Here is a 9,153-nt window from a genome sequence, read left to right on the forward strand (position 1 = left end):
GGAGGCAGCTAACAAAACTCTTGTCACCATTATCAAGAAAATGCAAGACAACTACCGCGATTGGCCGAGCAAACTCCCATTCGCACTTTGGGGATACCGAACCTCCATTCAAACACCGACAGGCGCCACACCCTTCTACCTAGCATACGACATGGAGGCGGTTCAATCAATAGAGTTAGAGGTCCCTTCTCTACACATCCTACTGGAGAGTCAAGTCTCTGAGGCGGAATGGACCCGTCGAAGGTACGAGCAACTCACTTTTCTAGACGAGCGGCGACTCAACGCCTTGTACAACGTCCAACTATACCAACGACGTATACAACGGGCATTCAACAAGAAATTCAAACCCAGGAACATCAAGGAGGGCGACTTGGTCCTCAAATCGGTCCGAGCACCATTACCCGTCGATCCGAGGGGAAAATTCAAACCCAACTGGGCCGGGCCATACCTGGTCAAGAAAATAATTTCGGGGGGCGCAGTGAGACTGAGTGACCTAGATGGGGAGGATTTTACAAACCCAACCAACCTAGACCAACATAAGAAATAGTACCCTTGAACCATAGCAACCAACGACCTGAGCCTAGTTCTACAACTAGCAACCACACCAACCCTTTTCAAGTCAAGTTCCTCAAACGCGTTCTGATTTGAAATTGCATGTTTTATCGAGTCTGAGTTGCGGCACCTTGCCTGTTTCGAATGTCCTTTGATCTATCAATGGCAACATCCATTTGTACTAAAACAAACAAAATCCTTGAACTACGAGCATGGTTTTATTTCACCTCTTCAGGTGGATACGTAGGCAGTCCCTCTTATACCTGAGGGATACAACCACAAAACCCAATCAAATTCACGAAACCCCTGAACTACGAGTATGGTTTGATTTCACCTCTTCAGGTGGATACGTAGGCAGTCCCTCTTATACCTGAGGGATACAACCACAAAACCCAATCCAATTTACAAAACATTTCGAACTACGATCATGGTTTGATTTCAACTCTTGAGGTGGATACGTAGGCAGTCCTTTCTTACGCAAGAAGGATACAACCATCCCCATAATCAAAAACAAAAAAAACCACATACAAAAAACATCCCCATAAAAAAAAAAGGGAAAACCATTCCCTTTCCCACAAAAATATAAAAGAAGCCTTTCTCCCTTCCCACAAAAATCCCACTTTCCCAAGTGCAAATGTTTAGGACGATTCAAACCGAGTTGCCTTTACAAAATTGGATGGAAGAGACAAGCGTTCACAATTTCGACACGAGCAATCCTCTTATTTAATTAATAATGGGAGGGATTACAATTTCAACAACAAATAAAGCTCGACGAGTCTACAACTTGTCCAAGCTAAGGTGTCGACTAAAACACCTCACATAATAAAACTAGCACAAAACACACAAAACATAGCTAGTACAACATAATAAAAACTCACAACAATAATACAACATAATAATAAAGTAGGGCAATGAACGTCTTCATTCTTCCATTCTACCCTTGACTTTTCCTTCGGGGTACATCTTCCCCTTGTTCTTCTTGTTGGCCCGCCTAGCATGGATTTCCTCCTCGGAACGGATCCTCAATGGATCTACAACGGCAACGGCCTCCGGTCTATTGCAATACCCCATGTTCGGCCCAAAATGAGCCCATGCACGGCCCACCATATTCTTGGGACCCGAGCTTCTCCTCTTTGGTGGCCTCATCACATCGGGGCTAACCCCATCAACGTACTCCTCAAAGAAGGCACAGTTGGCCTTGCCAACCTCTCGATACTTCCAAGTCGACAACCTCGTGCTTACAGAATTTGGACCTCTCTTCCAAAGACGGAGCTCTTGACTACTTGACATAAGCGGGAGTCACCCATGTCGTGGCAAAGGGGTCTGGTACCTCCCAAAGCGGCCGAGTGGCCCACCATCTTTTAAAGACCTCCACAAGCTCGGAGTTCCGGAAAACATTCTCTTAGATAAGGGTATCTTGAGCGGGCACCTTTTGTTGACGCCCTATTTGCCTCATGAGCCTTTCGGAATAGATGAAGGAAGCAACCTTCAAACCCACCACCATCAAAGAACGAGGACTAGCACCCGAAGCTTGCAAGCCTATGAAGGACCTCAAGTGGTACCATGGCACCACCTAACGGATGTGAGGACCACCCTCTTCCGCCACACTTGCGGCCCAATAAGCCTCAGTGGAAGCAAAGCTATCCGAGTACAATTTCTTCCTCATGGTAAGGCGATGAAAGGAATAAGAAGAAGAATCAACCGGCGGCTCTACATACCTTAGCCTCTCCAACAGCCACACTTGGAGGATCCTTGGGGATCCGAATGAAGGAGCTTCTCCACAAGAGCCTTCCTTGTCCAAAGCTTGGATGATCTCGCCAAGCACCAACCATGATGGGTGATACCCGTCGTTGTGAGTACCAAAAATAAGATTTATATTTCCTATTAGAACTAACCTAGGCTAGTGGTAACAGGGTCGAACCACAAGGAGGCGAATGTAATTAATAGCTGTCTAATTCTAGTCTAAGGTAACGATATTGGGGGTTGAGTTGATTTGGTCTATAGCTAAGAGTAATGAAAGGCAATAGACTAAAGACGTGAATAAAACAGATAAAAGAAGGGTACTAGGATGGTCGGTTCATTATAATTTCGGCGGCAGCATACTAAACAGGTCTAAATCAAACACATGAGGCGGGAAAACAAGAGGTCCTCTCGGTCCACTCTTTCCAAGATGCCATCTTTCGATCTCGCTATAAGTCCCTAATATCACTAATACTGACTCTCGTCCTGAAAAGTGACTTATAATCTAAACTTTACCTATCTTTCGATCTCAGCATAGTTTAGTCATTTTAATTGGTGATCTAACAACTTTCCCTATCTTTCGATCTAATGGGTGAGTCATAAATTAAGCATTCAACTAGTCGCATGCATTCGATTTGTTAAATACAACATTTAAATCAATTAAAACGAAGGTAAACCTCACGTGGTCAGTCGATCGACCAGGTATGGCAGTCGATCGACTGACACGCGATTTTCAGGCCATGTTAATTCTACGCCGCCTACACTATAATTCCCCTACATCCTAGCACGAATAGATTAGCTACTCATACTAAGAACGATAACAACAATAAAATCAGGGCATAAAATTACTGAATTCATGGTTAAAACGATTAAATAAGCAATTGACATAAATTGATAAATTGGCTTTTGGGATACTAACTAGCAATTCTATATCTATGAACGATAATAAAACAATAAACTGGAATAAGAACAGAATAGTACCGAACGAAATTGCAGAAGAAAGATCCGAAAACCAAGTTGTATTGAATATGAAACAATATCAAGAACCCTAATTATTTCCTAAACTATTAATGAAAGACTTAATGATAAAAACTTAGATAAAAATCGGATCAAAACTGGATGCCTGTATCTGATGTTCTAGGTTACGTTATATAGCAAACATACGTAACACTTATTAACAAAACCTAAACATAATGGGCTTCAAGTTCCTCGATCTTTTAATTCTCGTCTGGGATAGCAGCTTGGTCGATCGACTAAGCATGGCAGTCGATCGAATGCTCTTCAGTGTACAGTAGCTTCTGGAACCCGCAAGTTGGTCGATCGACTGATGGTAGTGGTCGATCGACTGCTTGAGCTGCTACTTGACTTCTATAATCTTGTGGATTTGTCTTTTGGGCCTCAAAATGCGCGCCAAGCTCGTTCCTTAAGTGAATACTTCACGTCAAATGCAATGCAGGATACTCGGGGATGGATTTAGCTCGATTTCCGCTGGATTCTTCACATTTCTGCAATAATGTACAAAAATACGGAAGTAGACGGAAATAGGGAGAAATGTAGCATAAACTACATGAATGAGCTCTGAAATGCGTGTAAAATGGGATGTAAAACATCATATAAAAGACACTCATCAAACTTCCCCAAACCAAACCCTTGCTTGTCCCCAAGCAAGAACAAGACTCGATCTAATGACCTAATGGAACGAGTTCAATCTCAGAGCGAATTGCAACATGAAAAGCCTAAACCAATTTAATGCAATAACTAACAACCAATTAGCAACTATGAATCATGCAACCGAGTTATGAAGTCGTTAAAAACTGCTGAACCGTCAACTACAAAGACTTATCAAATTGGACTCTCACGGGTCGCTCAAATCTCTCATAAGCACAGGTGAATAATGTAAAGATAGAAAGAATTCATTTGTAGTGACACTCACCTAACTACGACCTAGAAGAACATGCCTGCAGTATAATATGAAAGTAATCTCTATGACCATACATATGCATTCCAACCAACAAAAGACCATGACACATGCCGAGGCATATATGTGGATATGTGAGGTATGGGTAAGAAGAGGCAAAACATTTATGGAAAAGTGGAGGTACAGGTGATCAAGCTAGTACCAAAGCGGAACCATAGGGCAACATCCAACTTCTTGCTCATAAATCAAACGAAACGGTGCTATAGCAAGCACAAATCTCACAATCTCCAGGTATAAAAGTAATCAACTAACTCCCCATAAGATATGAATAAAACATGGGAGCAAAAATCGCCAAAAGATAAGGATTTAAATTATGCGAATTGATTCCTTTTCTTTCTCTCGAACCTCAGTCGATCGACCTATGATGCCAGTCGATCGACCGCTTAAACAGTACGGAACCTCTTTTTCATATTTTCGAATCATTCTTTTTCACTTCTTTTTTTTTCTTTCCTATTCTTTTCTTTCCTTCCTTCATTTCATTTTCCCAACTAAATCTCAATAAGAGCATTTACCACCAAAAACGAAGTAACAATCCCAATAACTAAGACTACTAGCTTGACAAGGGCAGGCTAAATGTAGGATGTAGTAAATGGGACAAAAAGGATATTTTTTGGCAGTGTGGAGTTCATGGGCAAAACGAATAAGGGGAAACCTCTACCACATGTGTCAACTAACCACAAACCGAATGCATACAGGTATTAAACAGATTAAGTTCATATTTATGCATATTTATGTAACATGCCTCATAAGGAGTACTACTCACATCCTAGATAAACTGGTCATGGATGTCACTAGTTATAGGCTCTAAATCTCAGAAATATGATGTAGTTTGCCAATTTTCTAAGTCAAGTCTCAAGTTCAGCAAATAATTAACGAAAACTCGTAGATTATGCATATATGATTCTACTAATAACATGTCAATCAAGCAAGGCTTAGGCATAAACAAATGCAAATGCAATATCATCCTTGAAATACTACCATTCCGACTCGACCTATATGCTAAAATAAACGTGCATTTTTTTGAATTTTTTGAAAATTTTCAATTTTTTTGGATTTTTTGGTATACATATATAAAATGAACTAAACAATGCAAAACAGAATGTAAACGTGAATGCAAGCAAATGATATGCGACGCAAAACCCTTCCCCAAACCAAATCGCACAATGTCCCCATTGTGCAAAATCATGTAAGGAAATAAACAAGGAAAACAGGAATTTGCGAGAAATTTAAACAAATAAAACATGACATGAAGTGGAAATCGGGAACTCACAAGACTTTAAGCGCAGCAAAAGGAAACCTCCCCAAACCAGCGTGAGCTAGGGGTTTCAAGAGATGGCAGATGCTACTAATAAGTACCTGAAAAGACAAACAAAATACCACGCATAAAATCGAGAAAGACAATAATGAAGCGGTATTATGTTCAAAATTGAGAAAAATAGAAGAAATAAATAAATGACGGAAGATAAAGTGGAATAGAAAACTCCCTTAATTCCGCAAATCGACCAAACATAGCAGGAGAGAGGTCGTAAACAGGTACAGCAGTGCAGGTCGGTCGATCGACCACATAGCCCAGTCGATCGACCAGGGTGAAAGGAAAAGTAGCTCTTGGAACCTGCAGACTGGTCGATCGACTACATAGCCCAGTCGATCGACTGAAGATACTGTTGTAACTTCTTATTTCTTCGTATTTGCTCAATTACTTGAGCTAAAGAGGTCTAAAAACCTGCAAGGGCACAATAATACGCGCCCAAAATTGCGCAAAACCCAAAATAAAGTCTAAAACGCATAAAATCCTAAGCAAGCAAAATAAAATGCGAAGTTTTGCGCACACAAAAGCAATAAAAAGTATCTAACAAAAGCAAATAAAAAGTTTGGAAAACATGTGATCAACTAGTAGTTGATCAAGAACGGCCACGGAATGGCCCACTTCGTCGGCTTCTGGCTACTAGAGGTAGCCTCAACGGTGCTTATCTTCTCAGCTACACCCTTCTTAGCTTCCACGTCTGTATGGCTCAACGGATCAACACTTTCATCATGTCCCCAGTCGATGACCTCTTCTTGCTCATCAAAGTCCAAGTCGGACTTCCGTGCCTTGACCGGTTCGTCATCAACTTCCTCATCAGTGGCATAGCTAAGGCAACCAAGACCTCCTCGTGAAATGATTGGCTTCTTTGCAGCTAGAGTGACTTGCAGCTCTTCCTTCCCCAAACCAGCTCCTGCAATATCAGAAATAGACAAATCTTCCTCCAATTTGCTCCCAACGGGGCGGAGGGGTTACAACAGGAATAGAGATAGGTAAATCAGGAAGCACAAAGTACGATTTCTTGTCAGAAACCGTGTTACAAGTCACAGGCCACATGGGGTCCTTTTTCTTAGACGGCTGGGCAAAAACAATAGAATGCTTGCCCACTTTAAAAGTCAAGGTTCCTAGACCGACATCTATGATCGCACCGGAAAGTGTGCGAAATGGTCTACCCAAAATAATGGGAATGTGGGCATCCTCAGGCATGTCAAGTACAACGAAGTCGACGGGGAAGAAAAACTTCCCTATTTGGACATGGATGTCCTCTAAGACTCCTATTGGCTGGACCGCAGATCGGTCACCATCTCAGATTGTCATATCGTCACTGCGAACCTAGTTAGTTTGAGCTTCCTAGCTAGACTCAGGGGCATGACACTTATACTAGCTCCTAAGTCACATAATGCCTTCTCAATAGAGAAGGTACCTATAAGGAACGCAGAAAAGCTACCCGGGTCCTCTAGCTTATGGGGTGCAGTGTGAGACAAATAAGAGCATGACTCTTTGGTTAATCCGACAGTATGCACATTTTCAAGTGACTTTTTCTTAGACAAGAGTTGTTTCATGAATTTAGTGTAGGCATGCACTTGATTGACCAACTCAAGGAAAGGAACTTGTACATTCAAACTACGAATAACCTTTTCAAATTTATTGAAAGATACTTGTTCCTTTGTCGGCACTAGTCTCTCTGGATATGGGGCTGAGAGAAGTACCTTAGCCCTCTCTTCTAAGTCTCGCATGCCGGCATTCGTGGACTTAGGCTGAAAGTCCACCACCTTCTCCTTATTGAAGCTTGAACCCTCCTCAGACCGTCTCAAATGTGAGCCATTGACCGACATTGGGTCGAACTTCGGAATCGGGACGGACCCATCAGCACTCGGGTCTTGCCCCAACACTTTCGGAGTTATCGAACCCCGAAACAAATGGTCTCTTAAATTATCGGGCATTGAAGGACGAAATTTCTCAATATCAGCAGGGGTCTCAGTCGATCGACCACCTTGCTCAGTCGATCAACTGAGGTGTATAGTTCCAGAAGCTCCTGTAACCCGCATATAAGTCGATCGACCGAGTATATCAGTCGATCGACTGATATACCTGGTAGACGCCTTGTTCTTGTTATTTTTCGTTAAAGCTTTCTTTTGACTCGGTTCCGCCTCATTCTTTTCAGGGGCATCCTCGACCATAGCAGGCCCCTCCAGGGTAGACCCACTCCTCAAAGTAATGGCATTCAGGGTCTCTTTCTGGTCAGTTTTAGTCGGTAAGTGTCCGGGAGCTCGAGTGGTACTCTTACTAGCCAATTGAGCAAATTGGCTCTCTAGTAGCTTCATCCCGGCCTCTCTAGCTTGGGACTCCTTCAAGACAAGTTCTTAAACTCGAGTAAAATCGGAATTACGGGATTGTTGTTCTTTGCGGCACATAGGGAGGTTTTTGGTATTGTTGTTGCTTATGATGAGGGGGCACATAAGCTTGCTTCTTCTTGTTGTGGAGGTTGAGTCGGATTCAGGACATTCGGCTACTCCACCTCAAGTTGGTGTGGACATTCGGCTCATAGTACGTGTTTGTCTGCCTATAGTGTTGAAAGGCAAAGACAAGACTCAAAGGGAACAGAACAATTCTCCGAGAAATGCCCCTCGGCTCCACATCTTCTACAGACGAAAGGACCGTCTGAAACAGCGTTAACATGGTACATCCCACCTTTAGAAGCTCCTCCCAATTCATATTTGTCAAACCTTGCAGTTAGAGCTTCTAGTGCAGCAACAGAGGAAGATTCAACAACTCTCCTCTGGTTTCCTCTCGAATTCCCATATTCAGCCATATGAGTGGCCAAATCATCGATGATCTTCCACCCCTTATTCTCTCCCATGTTCTCAGCAAATCGGCCATTGGCTGCAGCATCCAAAATAGCCCTCGATCGTCATCTGACCCATTATAGAACTGGTTGCAAAGACTCCATTTTTCGAACCCATGGTGCGGTATGGTTCGCACCAGTTTCTTGAAACGGACCCATGCTTCATGAAAGTTCTCATCAGGCCCTTGTTTAAAGCTCGTGATCTGAGCTCTAATGGCATTCGTCTTCGAGGCAGAGAAGTACTTTTTGTAGAATGCCAGGGCTAAGGAATTCCAGTCGGTGATCCCATGGGCGGCTCGGTCCAGATCTCTATACCACTCTCTTGCAGCATCACGAAGGGAGAAAATGAACATGGTCTCCTTGATCTGGTCTTGGGTGACACCGGCCGACGGGGGTATAGAGCAGCAATAGTCAATAAAAATCTCCATGTGCTTGGTCGCATCTTCATTTGCAGCTCCCCGAATCGGTTTCTCTCAACCAGGTTAATATAGGAAGGCTTTGGCTCGAATTTTCTCGCCTCCCGAGGTAGTTCGAATCCTTTGTAGAGATTCGCATGTGTAGGCTCGAGTGACTAGCAATGGTTACTTCTTCACCATGACTGGGATTTTGGAGAAGTAACTATCTCACCAAGAAATTGAAGCAGGAGATGTAGGTGGATCTCCTTCGAACAGAGCGTTCTCGTAGTAGCTTGACAGAGTACTCAGCTCTTCCTCTGTCGGTAACACCCTTTGTGAT

The 9,153-nt window shown here is 42.9% G+C and overlaps 1 non-coding gene across 1 annotated transcript; it reads left to right on the forward strand.

Annotated features, from left to right (window-relative positions):
• The first annotated feature begins 8,529 nt into the window (after positions 1-8,529).
• On the forward strand, positions 8,530-8,636 carry LOC141639061 (small nucleolar RNA R71). Its single transcript, XR_012542353.1, has one exon. It is a non-coding gene; the product is annotated as a small nucleolar RNA R71 (small nucleolar RNA).
• The last annotated feature ends 517 nt before the right edge of the window (positions 8,637-9,153 follow it).

Source organism: Silene latifolia, unplaced genomic scaffold, assembly GCF_048544455.1.
Source record: "Silene latifolia isolate original U9 population unplaced genomic scaffold, ASM4854445v1 scaffold_266, whole genome shotgun sequence".
Lineage (NCBI taxonomy): Eukaryota > Viridiplantae > Streptophyta > Magnoliopsida > Caryophyllales > Caryophyllaceae > Silene > Silene latifolia.